This window comes from Hevea brasiliensis, chromosome 17, assembly GCF_030052815.1.
Source record: "Hevea brasiliensis isolate MT/VB/25A 57/8 chromosome 17, ASM3005281v1, whole genome shotgun sequence".
In the NCBI taxonomy this organism is placed as follows: domain Eukaryota; kingdom Viridiplantae; phylum Streptophyta; class Magnoliopsida; order Malpighiales; family Euphorbiaceae; genus Hevea; species Hevea brasiliensis.
The window spans coordinates 4,055,300-4,074,306 of NC_079509.1; the positions used below are offsets into that span (position 1 = coordinate 4,055,300).

Sequence of the window (19,007 nt, forward strand, 5' to 3'; positions counted from 1 at the left end):
TTAATACTTTAAATATATAAATTTAACTTATACTATACATCCAATAACCTAGATTTGGTTTCAAGCCATGCTAGGGACTTCGCAATCTAATTGCAAATCAAACTTATTTATTTAATTAATTAAGCTCTTTAATAAATCAATTAAATGGCATTTAACTTGGTGATTACTTGTGTATGTGTGTGACTCACTAGGCTCTTCACTAATTGGCAATGAGATATGATATCAACTCTTAATATCATCAGAACTTTTTTTTTTCTTACCATAAATAATTTCTCTAAATCATTTTAGGCATCTCATAGACCATGGTTAACACCTAGCATAGCATGCCATGGCCACCCAATTAGTAATAAGGAATACCTTAAATAAACCTATAATCATATGTTACCATGTACTAGAATCTCTCTGTTACAAAATCTCAATTCGAGCTGGAGTTATGGTTTATGTTAAACTCCATTTGCTATGAATATTATGTTCTCTTTTAATTCCAGTTCTTGATTAAAAAGATTTTCTCATCAGAAACTCTTTTCTGATTAAATCTGTCTGCTCTGGCCAGGAACTTGAAACATCAAGAACAATTAAATGAACATAGGATTTTATTCCTATTTACTTAGGGTAACAAATTTCATTTTGATCAACACCTATCTCCATATATAACTGGTAGGAGCCAACACATGCCCATATACCCATACACAGTACAAATATGAAAGCAGTATCAAACTCAAACCACCTATATACAAGATAACTGTGCTATCTCAGGTCTAAAGATTATATGCACTGATATGATTTATGACAATGCATTGACAGGAGTAAACTCCACGTGCTTGTCATAAGTGTCACTAGTTCGGCCTACTTATCATGCATAAGTGCCTATCATGTTTGTTTTATGGCATGAGACTCACCATTCCATATTATTTACATCTCATATAAATAACTTAGGAACAAACATGATTACAATCTTTCTGGATAAGTCATGTCCTTATTGTGAAGTATCCTCGATTGTGAACCAATTTATGATACTTTGTGCTAGAAATACTGTGACTCGTATTCTTAATAACTTAAAAATAAAATTTCTAACAAAATATCAATGGACATTTTCTATTACACATAAATAGATTATGTAAATAGAAAAGTGAAATTGCCTTTTATCAATAAAATATGTACAAAATACATACTAAATGTTATGCTCTAGGGCATACTACTAACAATCTCCCACTAGCACTAGAGCCATTCATTACAATACCTTAGACCCATCTTCTCAAGATGTCGGTCTAACTGAGCTTGTGACATAGGCTTAGTGAATGGATCAGCTGGATTTTCAGCTGATGCTATTTTCTGCATGGCTACATCGCCTCGTCCAACTATCTCTCTGATAATGTGGTAGCGCTTTTCTATCTATTTGGATTTCTAGTGAGACCGGGGTTCCTTAGCCTGTATGACTGCTCCATTTTTGTCACAGTATAGTGGAACTGTTGATTCAATGGAAGGAACTACTGCAAGTTCTGTCACAAACTTCTTTATTCGAATAGCTTCTTTTGCAACATCTGATGCAGCAGTGTACTCAGCCTCTGTAGTGAAATCTGCAGTCATACTCTGTTTGGAACTCTTCCAACTGACTGCACCTCCATTACAAATGAACACATACCCAGAGGTAGACTTTATATCATCGATATCTGATTGGAAATCATAATTAGTATAACCATCTAATTGCAAGTTACCACCTCCATAAATCAAGAATAAATCCTTAGTTCTTCTCAAGTACTTAAGGATATTTTTGATAGCTATCCAGTGTTCCAAACCTGGATTGGATTGAAACTTGCTAGTCAAACTAACAACATATGCAATATCCGGCCTAGTACATAATATTTCATACATCAAACTTCCAATAGCCGATGCATATGAAATCTTGGCCATTTTATCTCTTTCTTCAGGTGTCTTTGGAGGCATCTCTTTAGAAAGGTGGATACCATGTCTCACTAGTAACAATCCTCTCTTGGAATCAAGCATGTTAAACCTCTTTAACACCTTTTCCAAATATAAACTTTGGGATAAACCAATTATTCTTTTCACTCTATCTCTATAGATGTGAATCCCAAGAATATAGATTGCCTCTCCTAAGTCTTTAATGGAGAATGTATTTAACAACCATACCTTTACAGCTGTCAACATACCTATGTCATTACCCATCAACAAAATGTCATCCACATATAAGACAAGGAAAGTGACGGCAGTATCACTAACCTTCTTATATACATAGGGCTCTTCCTCATTTTTGATAAAACCAAATGACTTAATAGCTTCATCAAAATGGATGTTCCAACTCCTCGAAGCTTGTTTCAACCCATAAATGGATCACTTTAGCTTGCATACTTTGGAACCATCTTGGGATTCAAAACCCCTAGGTTGTTCCATGAAAATGTTTTCTTCAATGTATCCATTGAGAAAAGCTGTTTTGACATCCATTTACCAAATCTCATAATCATAGTATGCATCTATTGCTAATAGAATCCTAATTGATTTAAGAATGACAACAGGCGAGAAAGTCTCCTCATAGTCGATTCCTTGCCATTGGCGAAACTCTTTCGCTACTAGCCTTGCTTTATAGGTCTCTACCTTTCCTTCAGAATCAATTTTCTTCTTGAAAACTCCTTTATTCCCTATAGGTATAATACCTTCAGGTGGGTCAACAAGATCCCAAACTTGATTCTTATACATGGAATCAATTTCAGATTTAATAGCAACAATCCATTTTGAAGAGTCTAAATCTGATATAGCTTCTTCATAGGTAAGTGGATCATCTCCATGATCTACTTTTTCATGAGTAAACAACTCTTGTTCATTTTCATGAAGAAAACCATATCTCACTGGTGGGTGAGATATCCTGGTTGATCTGCAAGGAATGGCTGTAGATGCTTCATCAATAGGTGTAGGTTAACTAGATAGATCTATATCCATCTGATCTGTTGGTTGGTCAGAATTCTCTAATTCTAACTTTATTTGCCTTCCTTTGCCTCCTTCTTGAACAAACTGTTGTTCAAGAAATGTGGCATCTCTACTTACCACAACCTTTTGTGATGTAGGCACATAAAAATAATATCCAAAACTCTCTTTTGAATATCCAACAAATCGACCCTTTTCTGATCTGGTTTTCAATTTATCAGTGTTCAGCTTTTTGATATAAGCTGAACAACCCCAAATCTTAACATGCTTAAGACTTAGTTTTCTTCCATGCCATATCTTATAAGGTGTGGAAGATACTGATTTTGATGGAATCCTATTCAGAATATGCAAAGCTGATTCTAATGCAAATCCCCAAAAGGATATTGGCAAATCAGTATAGCTCATCATACTACGGACCATATCTAATAGGGTATGATTTCTCCTTTCAGATACACCATTCAGCTGTGGCATTCCTAGAGGAGTCAGCTAGGAAATAATGCCATGTTCTTTCAATTATTCATCAAATTCAGTACTCAAGTATTCACCTCCATAATCTGATCGAAGAGCTTTAATACTTTTTCCTGTTTGATTTTCTACTTCAGATTTAAATTCTTTGAACTTTTCAAAGGATTCATGTTTGTATTTTATCAAATACAAATACCCAAACCTTGATTTGTCATCAGTAAAGGTAATAAAATAATGAAAACCGCCTCTAGCCATTTCTCTAAATGGGCCACATACATCACTATGTGTTAGCTCTAAAATATTTTCAGCTCTTAGCCCTTGTTCAATAAAAGGGTGATCTAGTCATTTTGCCCTGAAGGCAGGATTCACAAGTTGGAGTAGGTTCAAAACCCAATGAGGATAAAATTCCCATTTTCTCCAGTTTTAAAATCCTATCTTCTGCAACATGACCTAATCTTAAGTGCCAAATATATTTTGAACTTGAGTTGATTTTCACCATGGCATTGCATTCTTTTAGATTACTTGCATTCAATTTGTGTTTATCATTATTATCCAAATAATAAAGACCATTATGCATATAACCCGAGCTAACATATTTATTTCCAAAATAAATATTGCAAACATCATCTGTGAACTAAAATTCATATCCATTTCTAGTCAAATTAGATATAGAAATGATGTTCTTAAAAGTATCAGGTATATATAAAATATCATTCAAACACAAAACATGTCCACACATATAAAAGAATTTAGATCCTATGACTAAAGCTTGAACTGTTGAGTCATCGCCAATTCGGAGTCTAACATCTTAAGAATGCAACCTGCTACTGTTTGCTAGTTTCTGCATATAATAAGAAATGTGAGAACTGGCATCAGTATCTAAAACCCAAGCTGTAGATGAACTATAAGTATCATCAGAATCTAAATAACAAGACACAGACATACCTTCTGAAGGTCTATCCTTTTTGTCCTTCAGAGAAGCAAGATACTCTGGGCAGTTCCTTTTCCAGTGCCCATCTTTCTGGCAGTGGAAACACTTTCTTTTGCCTCCATCAGCTTTGGTCTTCCCCTACTGTTTGGCTATCTTCATGGAAGGACCAGGAATTTGAGGTTTCTTTTTCTTATTGCCCTTCTTCTTGTTGGACTTTTCAGCAAAAGAAGATGCAATCAAAGCTACCTCTTTTTCTTTATTGCTCGACATATTCTTTTGGATAATAACCAGCATGTTAAGTAAACTAGCCAAAGTGTATTCCTGCTTAGTCATATGAAAATTTGTCACAAAATTTCCAAATGACTCAGGAAGGGACTGAAGGATCAAATCCGTTTGCAGTTGGAAATCCATGTTAAAGTCAAGATGTTCCAGCTGCTCAATAAGCCGAATAATCTTATAGACATGATCCCCAATATTCTGTCCCTCAGACATCTTCATGCAAAATAACTGCCTAGATATCTCATACCTGGCAATCCTGCTATGTTCACAATACAACTCTTGTAGGTGAAGGAGGATCTCACTTGCACTCTGCATGTTCTCATGCTGCTTCTGTAACTCATTACTCATAGAAGTAAGCATGTCATACTTGGCTCTCATATCATGCTCCTTCCACTTGTCCAAAGTATCATGTTCCTCTTGAGTGACCTCTGGAGGTAAGGGACTAGGAATATTTGAGTCTAGAATATATTCAATATGTTATAAGTTCAGGACAAGTTTTAAATTTTTTAGCCAATCAGAAAGATTAGGTCTTGTCAACCTATTGTGATCAAGTATGCTAGCAAGGACATTGGATGGTGGTGGTTGTGGTGTGCTCATTATTATCAGAAAATTAACTGTAGAAAATAACTAGATTAATTAGTAAATGTATCATGTATTTAACCAAAATGATTATGGTCTTTTAATCAAATTGGTCCTCCCACTAACTTAGCGAATCCTACACTTCCAAAATAGGAAACCGAAATCCTAGTTGGATGAATTTCTAATAGATGATTGAATTCTTATAGTCTTATTGATCATCCTCAGATACATCCATTATTGGAATTACAATAAACTGTAAGTGAGCAACTCCTTGCCCATCACATCTCATGTGAGGTTCAATCATTTACCTAGCCTCTAATGCTCAAAATCTCAGGCACATCCATTATTGACTTATCTTGCATTAGTTAAGTTGATTCCATTGAACCAGTAAACATGCAAATAATTTTAATGTCCTCAGGCACATCCATTATTGACCACCAAACCATTTACATATTTACAACATCTCATGCTTAACAATTATTCTTAAGAAAACCTCTTAAATTAATTGCATCATATGCAAGTATTTAAAATTTTTTAAAATAATTGCCTCAATGGAGGGCCCATGATATAATTACTTTAATTATACCATTTCCAACTTAATCATTTGTTTGGAAGATTTAGTGGTCAGCCTAATTACTATTATAGTCTCACTTTGCTCATTATCCAATTAGTATGCATATATCATATACTTGCATACATTTCCATACATCTCATGCATACATGGATAAACATATAATATGGTATGATCATGGATTTTCTAAGGGATTCAATTCTAAGCACTAAGAATTGAATCAGGGCCTTAGAATTGAATCCAGGCATTCCTAGGTGCATTTTATTCATTCATATTATAAGAGTTGCTGAAGGAGTACATAATCAATACTTGATCTTGAATTTCTCCCACTGGTCCTACCAATGCTCTTGACCTCCTTGATCTTCTTGCTATCCAATTATATAGTAATCCTTGGCATACCAAGGCGAATTTACAAGAACATGAACTTTAAAGTCCCCAAATAAATGAAATTATAATCCAAAATTATTACAACCTTTATAATACATGCCACCAAAATAAATTAATTAATTTACAACCCAAAGAAAAATAAAAGAAATAAATCCAATCACATTGGTCTTTTATTGTCCATGATCATCCATCATGCATATTACCATTTAATAATTAAATAAAACATACATACTAAAATTAAATTGAATATCTCATATTCAACTAAAAAATTCAGATTTGAATCTCATTCAATCAAATTTAAAAATTTAGATTTGAATTTTATTCAAAACAAATTTAAAAATTCAGATTTGAATCTCATTCAAACAAATTTAAAAATTCAGATTTGAATATCATTCAAATAAATTTAAAAATTCATATTTGAATTAAAATTTAATTGTGTGATTAAAACTCTTAATTAAACATTTTAATTAGTCATGGGAAGGGCCTTAGATCATACAATAATTGCATATTCAATGCCCAAACCATGCGCACCATTGAAGAACAAAAACATGTGCACCATATATGGCTTCAACACCTTGCTGCCACCATTGATGATTGCAACCAGCAATAGATCAATAAAATTTGATCAAATCACACAATTAAATTCATCTTGAACAATCTAAATGACAAATATAGTGGCTCTGATACCAGTTGAAGGAGCGGAAGCATGTAAATTAACAGATTAGAACATTGAATTGAAAAATTTTCTTCTAGGGTCTCATGCATCATGCAACATTCATTATGTACCTAATTGATTTCAATGTTCAATTGCATATTAAAACACTTTTAATATGTATTAGGATCTACATTTACCATTTAAGATTTTAGAATTAATAAATTAATTCACTAGAATCCTAGATTGATACAAAAATATGTGCACTAACCTTTTGATGCATTGTAGATGTGATTGGTACCTTTGTGAAGCACCTAGGACCCCAAATGTTGTCCCTCTAGCTTGTTCACACCAAGATCACCAATGGACAGCCCCCAAACCAGCTTCTCAAGCCTTGCCAACCAATTAGAAATTAGGGATTTGCCTTTAGAGAGGTTATAGATGTGTATAGGATACTAAAAACAATTTCTAGTGATTTTAATTCAAAGAAACTTGGATCATTCTCTTTGAATTGATGAGAGAATATAAAGAGAGGAGAAGCACATAGAGGTGGCGGCACACTTGAGAGAAAATAAGAAGAGTGGCTGATTTTTATTTTCTCATAATATCACTTTATATAATTAGGTCATCACTCAAAATCCTTGTACATGTCATCACCTGATTGCTTCTTAATTTTAATTGACCTAATCATATTAAGCCAAGTGTCAAAGCTAGATTTAATCTTGACTTTGATCACCTTGCATGATTGGAAGACAAATGGCAAGCTTATGTGGTGCCACATGTCACCATCTCATGGTGCCACATGTCACCATCTCATGGTGCCACATGTCACCCTGTAAAATGACCAAATTACCCTTGTGTTTTAATTTTGAGTTTTCAACCCAAAATAATTATTTCTCCTCTTCTAATCAATTTACATCAAATATAAATTAATTAATTAATCTCTATTAATTAATTTCTCATAATTAAATTCATATTTAAACACTTTAAATATATAAATTTAACTTATACTATATATCTAATAACCTAGATTTGGTTTCAAGCCATGCTAGGAACTTTGCAATCTAATTACAAACCAAACCTATTTAATTAATCAATTAAACTCTTTAATTAATCAATTAAATGACATTTAACTTGGTGATTACTTGTATATGTGTGTGACTTACTAGGCTCATCACTAACTGGCAATGAGATATGATATCAACTCTTAATATCATCAAAACTTTTTTTTTCTTACCATAAATGATTTCTCTAAATCATTTTAGCCACCTCATGGACCATGGTTAACACCTAGTATAGCATGTCATGGCCACCCAATCAGTAATAAGGAATACCTTAAATGAACCTATAATCATAAGTTACCATGTACTAGAATCTCTCTATTATAAAATCCCAATTCGAGCTGGAGTCATGGTTTATGTTCAACTCCATTTGCTATGAATATTATATTCTCTTTTAATTCCAGTTCTTGATTAAAAAGATTTTCTCATTAGAAACTTTTTTCTAATTAACTCTGTCTGTCCTGGCCAGGAACTTGAAATATCAAGAATAATTAAATGAACATAGGATTTTATCCCTATTTACTTAGGGTAACAAATTCCATTTTGATCAACACCTATCTCTATATATAACTGGTAGGAGCCAACACATGCTCATATACCCATATACAGTACAAATATGAAAGAAGTATCAAACTCAAACCACCTATATACAAGATAACTGTGCTATCTCAGGTCTAAAGATTATACGCACTGATATGATTTATGACATTGCATTGACAAGAGTAAACTCCACGTGCTTATCATAAATGTCACTGGTTCGGCCTACTTATCATGCGTAAGTGCCTATCATGTTTGTCATATGGCATGAGACTCACCATTCCATCTTATTTACATCTCATATAAATAACTTGGGAACAAACATGATTATAATATTTCTGGATAAGTCATGTCCTCATTGTGAAGTATCCTCAATTGTGAACCAATTTATGATACTTTGTGCTAGAAATACTGTGACTCATATTCTTAACAACTTAAGAATAGAATTTCTAACAAAATATCAATGGACCTTTTCTATTACACATAAATATATTATCTAAACGGAAAAGTGAAATTGCCTTTTATTAATAAAATATGTACAAGATACATACTAAATGATATGCTCTAGGGCATATTACTAACAATATCCTTTGGCTGGAAAGGGTGTTGATTAAGCGGATTAGCTACAGTACTGTTCTATTGATGATAGTTTTGAGGATGCAAAGTACTTCACATGCAGCAATTTGTCTTTAATATCTAATTAAAGCTGAAAAACAAAAGGCAATGACTTCTTCAGTAAAAATGATACTTGGTTCATTTGCCTTTGCTCAATATTCTGGTTTTTGGTAGCTTTCCTTACTATTCCACTTCTGCCCATTGGGAGGACAGAAGGGCTCTTCTAGGGGCTGTATTTATGGTCGCTTCTGGGTCACATCCCCTGCTCAAGCATATGCTTCAATTGATCTTTCAGCTCTTGCATTTCTTTTTGGAACGATGGTGATAAGTCTATCTTAAAAGAGCAGATGCATTTGAGAGTATGTGGGAAAGTTGCTGTCATGAAGCCAAGGAGCTAAGATTTAATTTTTCAAGTTTGCTTAGTGTTGCAGTTCATGAAAATTTTTTGTGGGTATAAACTTGTAAAATAGAAAATAAATGGGTCAAAAATAGAAAATAAGTGGGTCAGAGGTCCACCGGGTATAAATCTGGTGAGGACCCTCCGATGCTTAAGCTAGAGCTGATATGAGAGAATAATGTATTAGATGGATTAGAAAGAAATAATATACCTTCATAGATATCTTATCTCTTTATAGAGGATATAAACAATGATTGATTATGGTAAGTCAATTATATAATTATATAAATATTATCAGCTAGCATAATTATAGAATTATATTTCTATTTATAGTGCATAATTATAGGTATTGCTATATTTAGTAATCCTACTGAGATTACTTATTTTTAATCAAGATTCTTTCCTTTTATTGAGTGGGTCTTATAGTGATTGAACTAATTGAACGAATTTCATGGTTGAACAATTAAATATCATTAGACTTTGACTATCCAAAAACTTGAGTTATTGGATTAATTATATATATTTTGAAGAGTTATATTATTAGTCCCCCCTCAAGTACGAATCTTGAGGTTCGTTTACATATCAAAGCTTTAGTCATCACCCTAAATTTTTTTTGAGTGCGGACTATTGTCTTGATAAACTTGATAATGATAGAATTTTGAACTTAGGTAGATATGCACCTAATCTTTGTTTTAATCTGGCAGACTATCGTCACAGATGGGCTAAGCACATTTGTTTTAATCTAGCAAACTATCGCCGTGGATAGGCTAAGCACCCTTAAATTTTTTAGCCTGATGGAATATCGCCATAGATAAGCACTCTTTGTTTTAGCCTGGTGGACTATCACCGTAGATGGTCTAAGCACCCTTATTTTATTTAGTCTGGTGTATTATTGCCGTAGATAGATTAAACACCCTTTATTTTAGTCTGGTGGACTATCATTGTGGATAGACTAAGCACCCTTAGATTTTTTAGCCTAGCGGACTATCGTTATGGATGGGCTAAGCACTCTCAATTTATTTAGCTTGGCGGGCTATTAAGACCCTTTAATATTCATCTACAAAAATAATGCTTGTATAAATATTTTTGTGAAGATAATCCATATAATGCATGTTGTAAACTTATCCACGATTTCTTAATGAATAGTATTATAAATGGAATGTACAATGTACATTTCCAGGGGATTTACCAACTGATTTTGATAAAAAAAATAAAGGCTTTCAGGTTTAAAGAATGTTTCAGAGTGATATGTTATTCATAAAAATATATTCATATATACAAAGTTATAAAATAAATTTTGATTTCAATTACATCTAAATTCTGTAGTATAATAAGTATGGGTTAAATAGAAATTAAAAGCAATGCTAGATCATAGAAATTAGAGCGATAAATTTTAAAATAATTTCAAGTGTCTCCAATTATCATTCATCTTGAAGACAAATTTGGACTATAATTTAATCTAATGGAGTTTATGCTATTGCCCCCAAATAATTCTAAAAATTAATTTTTAGAATCATAAGTAAAGCAATGAATTTAATTTTGATAATAATAGAATTTTGTGTTAAGAAAATTGACTAAAATTCATATAATGTTGATTGGAAGCATTATAGGTAATTTTCAACAAAACACAGTAATAGTTCAAAGTACAAAACAGAAGGTGCAACGATGGACTTATTAAATGTTGCTCTTTTATAGCTATTAGCATAAATCGATATTATTTCCTTATCATAGAAACATTGATAAATTTGTAAAATAAATAAAAATTATCAAATAAGAATTTTTATAAGTTTAAATAATTTGAAAGTTCTGGAATTTACAATGATCTCCAGTCAATTATTAAACTATTAAAAATACAACATAGCAATTGAAAATGTGATTTTTTTTTCTTAATGTCAAATTTTTATAAAATGAAATATGAAAATATCGCTTGGAGCACATATGTTATATATAGGTAATAATAGTAAAGAAGAAAGAGTGATGCAATGATAAAGCATTCATACGTACTACAAGAAGAATATCATTGATTGATCGTCTAATAAGATATATAGTCTTTTGGAAAATTTAAAACAAAACTAATGTGAATATAAATAAAATTTTTAAATCGTACCTGAGTAAATTTAGAAATTTATTGATTATGATAAAAAATTTTTGGCTGGGTTGTTGCAAACTACAAGTCATTCTCTCACTTGGTTCATTCTTTCATTTTGAGTTCAGAATATAAAGAATATAAGAGAGACACATAGCTTCTTGTGTCGTTTTCCATAGATGGCATCAATGTTGCAGTTCATGAAAATTTCTTGTATGTATAGACCTGTAAAACAAAAAATAAATGGGTCAGAGATCCATCGGATATGAACCCAGTGAGGACCCTCTGTGCTTAAGTTAGAGCTGATATAAGAGAATAGTGTATTAGATTGATCAGGGAGAAAGAACATATAGAATATGAATAATGATTGGTTATGATAAATCAACTATGTAATTATATGAATACTATTAGCTAACATAATTATATAATTATACTTTTATTTATAGTGTATAATTACAGGCATTGCTATATTTGGTAATCTGATCAAGATTGTTTATTTTTAATAAAGATTATTTCCTTTTATTGAGTGGGTCTTATAGTAGTTGATCCAATCCAATTGAACGAATGTCATGATTAAATTATTAAATATCATTAAGCTTATGTACTATCTAAAAACCCAAGTTACTGAATTAATTATATATATTTTGAGGAGTTATGTCACTTAGTACCTGCCATTGAAGTGCTTTTTTCACTAATGACACCTCTTGCATTGTCTTGACTGAAGTACCAGTGCTGAAAATTGCAAGACAAAATAATCTCACTCCTCACTCTTTCTTACTTACTGTGGCCTCAAGTGCAGACATTGGATCTTCAGCAACTCCAATTGGCAACCCTCAAAATCTGATTATAGCTGTAAACGGAAAGATTTATTTTGGGACTTTCTTAGGTGGAATCTTACCGGCAGCATTTATAGGCGTCTTTTTGAATTCTATGCATCCCCTATGCATCTTCTGGAGACAGCTTTCTTCTCATAACGGTGGAGAACTTGCACATGGAGATATGATTTATCACAGGTTATCCCCCGGCTAAATACCACGATTCAAATGCCTATATTTTCAAGAAACATGCCTTGGATTGGGTAAGTAAATGAGTTCTCCCTGTGGTTGAAATTTGATCCCTAAAGGGGATTTTAGGCACAAAATTTATGTCAGTCAGAGTGACGTAATTCCCAATGTTGGGTTGGAACCCCCAGGAAATTCAAGAACACCCTTCAAAATGGAGAAGCCTATTGTGGAAATCCTGTTTTTACCTAATAACCATAGGGATGATGATTGCTTTAATTTTTGGTATGAACATCTCATGGACTGCAATAACGGCTGCACTAGCTCTCTCATGGTTCTGGATTTCAAGGATGGACAATCATGCCTGGAGAAGGTAAAATCACCCCAAATGATCCATTTATTATTACTGTATATATATTTGTTTGTTAAATCACTGAACTTGGACATTATTCCTCCACTTCTTTGAACAGGTATCCTATATATTCACTTCTAGTTTTCTTTTGTGGGATGTTCATGACAATCGATGGCTTCAGGAAAGCTGGAATTCCAAGCTATTTATGGGAGATGATGGAGCCCTATGCACAAATTGACCATGCCAGAGTGATAGCAGTTCTTGCATTCCTCATCCTTACTCTATCTCAATCTCAAATGTAACAACTGGTAGTATCCGTTGAATTCTTAGCCTTAATTCAAGACTTGTGGTCATGTAAAAAATGTTTACATTATGTCAGTTGTCTAGCTGGGCTAAAGGACGGCATCATGAGCGGCAAGTATTTCTCCTTTTTTTGTGAAGAAGGCATGGTTGATTCTAGCATGAGTCAGCTTTGTGTCTGGTAACCTCTCAGTACTTGTTGGTTCAGCTGCCAATATGATCGTTTGTGAGAAGGCTAGTCGTGCCACCGCCGCCACCCTTGGTTATAATTTATCTTCCTGGAGCTATCTCAAATTCGGTGTCCCTTCCACTGTTGTGGTCATTGCCGTTGGCTTGACACTTGTTGGATAGTACATGGTCCTGGGGATGGCAGCGGGTTGTCAATTTTATATCCGAGCTGACTGAGCTTGAATGGCATATAATTGAGCTAGAAATTATGTGTTGAGTAATCATTACTTAAATTAATTTATATAAATTATTAATTAGTATAAAATATGTATATTTATAATAATATGTATAAATATTTATAAATATTATATTTGAAATAGAATTTAAATATATTTTATATAATTATTAAAATTTTAAAATATAAATTATTTATAAAATATATTTTTATATAAATTATTAATTAAATTATATAAAGATAAATGAGTTCTGATAATATTCTAATAATAATAGAATTTTTGATGAATTTGAATAATTTAAAGAAAATTTTAGTTTAATTTTTAATAAATTCGATTATTGAAATTATAAGCAATTTTTATGAGTACATTATCATTCTCACATACTACATAACAAGTTGATGGGGTTTAAAGTTTAAGGGGATCTAAACTGGTCTCCATGTCCTCTAATTTCGATTTGGATTAAATTTCAATTTTGATAAATCTAAAGCGTTTTTTTTTTTTTTAATTTTTTATGAAAAATTCAATTTGACCATGATCGAACCTACCCACCATTCCAATCCAATTGAAAATTATTCATCATTTATGAACCGATCCTAACTTTGAATCAACCCCTAGCTGAGTGTACTACACTCATTGTTTCTCATAACAATTTTTTTTTTTTTTTTTTTTTTTTTTTTTTTTTTTATCTTTTGAAATTCAATTCAACTCTATTAATGATATTTGATTTAAATAAATAATAAAATCGATTTGAATTCCATTATTTATAATAATTTAAAAGTTACTTTCCTATTTTTATTAATTATTTATGAAATTACAAATTTGTTTATTTTATTTAAATTAATTGAATGTCACAAAATCAACTCATTATTAGTATAATTTATATTTTTTAACCTTAAAAAATTAAAATAAATAAATAAATAAATAAATTTTAACAATTATATATACATATATATAGCAAATTATTTTTGTTTTTAACTTTTTAATGGTGGAGTAGATTGATTTTTATTTTTTCTCATCATAACCTTTTAATTATATTTTTAATCATTATTGATAATAGAATGATAGCCACATGAAGATAGATGTCACGACCCAACCTATGGGCCGGACCAGCACTAGAACCTGAGTCAGCCTAAAGCCCTCGAGGCCTTTAGTAAGCCTAACTATTCCTCAACCCAACTCTAAGGCTCATTTGGGCCCAATTTCAAGAATTCAACCAGACAGAGTCCGACCGTAAAATGGACCATTCAATGGAGAGTTTTTGACTTGCCCGACCTGTAAACACAATATATAATAAATTGGGGAGCTCAGCTTACTCTCTACATAATCAAAATGTCATAACTCAAATAGGAGCTCAGCTCCCTTATCCAATCTCATCATGCACACAGTTAATAATTTTATAGGTCCAACATAACTTTTATAATACAGGCCCAAAATAAAAATAAATGCTTCTAACACATGCGGAATCTAAAATTTAACTCAATTGTACAAAATACATTAAATGCTATTAATGGACCTGCGAAGAAGAAGAGCAGGTTAGCCACAACAAATAATCCTTCTGTAGCCTGGAAAAATAGATGAACAGGAGTGAGCATTCAACTCAGAGAGTAAAATACTAATTTTAATCATAATCTCTATAACTGTCTAAAGCTAATGCACCCTGTGGAATAAAATGCAACATCGTCATAATTTTCATATCATAACAGCAAAAAGGCAATTTGGAGCACTCACACACCCAACACTGTCAGGCAATATATATATGGGAGCTGATCCCCTATACAGCCCTCTTAATCCAATCTCTACCAGTGAGTGTCTCTCAAGCCGGACTTTCGCTTAATAAATAAAATACGGGGTCCTAGCGATTGTCTCTTAACCCGTGTCTACCTCAAAGGACCGGATCCCAGCGAGTGTCTCCCAAGCTGTGTCTATCTGTCCTGTCCATATTCAATACCATACCACACGCACGCCACGCACACACACTGCTCCAGATTACCATAAACAACATCCATGGCACTTCAATAATTATGAATGCAATATAAAATGTGTCTAGTATTTAACTATATAGATACATATTTATAAGTGATACATGGGCATGTTTGAACATATAATAATATCGAAATTACAATTAAAATTAATATTTTACTCACAAACTTGAACAGAGGTCACTACGGATACCAAAGACACTCTAAGTTGTGCTGAAAATCTGGCTGAGTCTCTCCTATATCTATGACCTACCCAACCTGCAAAATGGTTCAAATAACACTTCTAAACTCAACCCATATCTCATTATCATTATATGGCCCCTCCTGGGCCCTCCAAACCAAGCAATAATCACAACATCAGACAACTCAATTATAAGACTTCAAAACTAATATTTTTCAAAAACTATCCAAACTAACTTTAAAAATTCTATAAACCTGCCCTGCAGTCCTTAACAATATTATAAGGCTATTGCAATAGGAATCGTAATTTTATTATCATCCACGAATATTTTATAAATTTTATTCTAACCCAGTACAAGGCAAAAATTGAGTAATATAGAGTTTGAGTTTACCTACACTAAATCTGACAACTGAAATGTGTCCAGAACGTTTGAAAATGGTGGGGTGGTCTATAATCTTGACCCGGTTCTGAAATGGTTCCAGCAGCTTATCTGCTCAGCCCGAAATTGCAGATCCGGGTGACGATTGAATTTCCATGAAATGAAAGTACATATGCGAAATCCACAATACCGGGGTTAGAATAATATATATATATATATATATATATATATATATATATATATATATATATATATATATATATATATAATTTGAAAATTAGGGATGTTACATTCTTACCCCCTTATAGAAAATTCGTCCTCGAATTTTACACAAGGCAGAACAATGACACATAGTTACATATCAAACTTATGAGTACTTGCTACGCATATCCCGCTCTAACTTCCAAGTGCATTCCTTTATAGATTAACTCCTCCACAGAACTAATTATAGGGATTTGCCTTGACCAAAGTTGTCTCATCTGATAGTCTACTATGGCTACTAGTTGCTCCTTAAAGATCAAATTCTCATTTAATTCCATTGTGTCTGGTCGCAGCACATGAGAAGGATCGGGAACATACTTTCTAAGCATGAAAATGTGGAATACTAAGTGGACATGAGAAAGGTTTGGTGGCAATTCTAACTGATAGGCAACTACTCCCATTCTGTCCATGATCTTAAAAGGTCCTATATAACGGAGTGCCAATTTGCCTTTTCTTTCCAAATCTCATATCCCTTTTCATAGGAGAAACCTTCAAGAACACGGTCACCCATTGCAAATTTTACATCTTTTCGCCTTGGATCTGCATGGATGGTTAAAAATTTTTATGTCTATCTGCCTCTGTCGTAGTATGCCAGCTACCATCCTCCTTCTGAGTCTAAACCATCACATCTGACTACTCGTTTACCCCTCTTTTTTTTTTTTTTTTTTTGTTATCTCTAGAACTCATTATAACTCCACTACTCTCGACTTGATATCTGATAACTTTAATCAACTTTGGTGCTTACCTCACTTTTATTACACCCTAACGTGTCTCTTGGTGACTTCAGTCCTCATTTTTTTGTTTCAATAATCTCTGTTTCTCAAAAATATGACTTATGTTCCTTACCCTATAGTATCCTATGAAATGCTTTCCTATAGCACCTATCATATACATCTCGTTCGAAACCTTTACTTGTCCTATGACCCCAATGGTCAATACCTATAAATCTTCTCACTCCCATGATACTTCAAATTTTCAATCTCTTTTGTGTCATTACTAAGGTCCTTATACCAGCTCTTGTCCATCTTATGTAACTAGTTATGTAGAGTTCCCTCCAAGGGCCAAGTGTATCATTTATCAACATTGGAAAGTGAACTGGGTCTCTCCTTCTAAGTGACAAAAGTGTTTGTGTTCCCTGACAACCTAATTAGTGCAACTTTATCATTTCCCACTCTTTCTCTGGAATGGAAATATCTAGACTTCTTCCTAAAGCTTCTTAGTATGTGGCCTACTTCTGACACATTGGCACTTAGATCGAGGCTCCACTACTCCTTTAGTCTATCATCTCATAATAACTTGTTTCAAACATCTCTTAGTGTTTTCCTCGCATATCTATTTCTTTTTATCCTCATCATTATAACTAGCTTTATCGAGCTTTCTTCCTGTCCTTTGGATCTTATCCACTTTCTTTTCCTATTTCTGCTATTATTGATATCTTTTCAACCTGCTGTACTTATTCCTTAATCTTAGTCCTGTCTCACCCTTACACCTTTTCCTTCAAAGATTTCTATCCCATCATCAACTTTAACTTTCTTTTTATTTCTTAGTCTTATCTTGATTACTAGTTTCATTACTTCGAGAATTCTAAGCTTACGATTGACTCCTACCAGCACATTTTTAACATTATGTAACACTTGGAATTAGCCATAAAAAATTCTTTTTGTATCCCCTTTTCTAACTTTAACTATCAGAACATTATCATTCCCTACCAGCCTTAGTAGGAAATTGCTCATCCTAGATGGATAGGAGCCCTAGAAACTATAAGTTTCATCTAAACTAACACAGTTGTGGGAAATGTGTGCCATGCCTTAATTCCAAACAAGATACTTCACGTGTTCATTCTCCTTAATATAATCACATATACTGCCCATAGCTTCCCAAACTTCAGCCTCAACTTTTCCCATTAGCAACAATTTCATCTATTGAAATTCATTAGCAAATAGCACTTCCTCCAGCTTATAGTTCAAAAGGGTTGTAAGCCCTAGTAACTAGCTCGATTTAACTCGTCACCTCTCTGATCATTCTTTTGTATTTAACATCAGGTACACCATTATCGTCATTTTCACCTCAAAAGATTGGATATGTGCTAACGCCCATCAAATTTTCAATTAATTGGGTCACTTTGATATGACCTCTCTTCTTAACATAATCTCCTAGAATCGAAACATGAGCTAATTTGGAAAGAAGGAGAAATGTTCTCCCACCATTTATGCTATACCATTGTTTGATAAACAAGATTTAGCTCATACCCCTTAGTCTCCCTTTTTAGTTTCGTTATTTCTTTGTAATTATTGTGCTTTATTACAAGATATCAGTTGTATCTACCATTTATTATACTATTGTCCTGCCTGACATATCATCTTAAAATTTACTATTTCCTTTTTACTCTCCATTTATCTTCCATACTTATAATTATTTGTCCAATGCTCTTTATACTTGGTTATATTGTAGAAAATAAAAGCACTCACAGATTCTTTCAGATCTACTCCAATCTTACCATCAATCACTCCTCTAATCCATGTACTTCTCAATATTTTATAATTACACCTATTCCTATCTTGTCCTATTCTGACCTTTACTAGTGTTCTGCTACATATTATCATACTATTATTTATTTATTTATCTATTTATTATTACTCCTTTTCTTTCTTTT

At 32.8% G+C, this 19,007-nt stretch overlaps 1 pseudogene; it reads left to right on the plus strand.

Moving 5' to 3' along the window:
* The first annotated feature begins 9,122 nt into the window (after positions 1-9,122).
* LOC110663719 (silicon efflux transporter LSI3-like) lies at positions 9,123-13,501 on the plus strand (annotated as a pseudogene).
* The last annotated feature ends 5,506 nt before the right edge of the window (positions 13,502-19,007 follow it).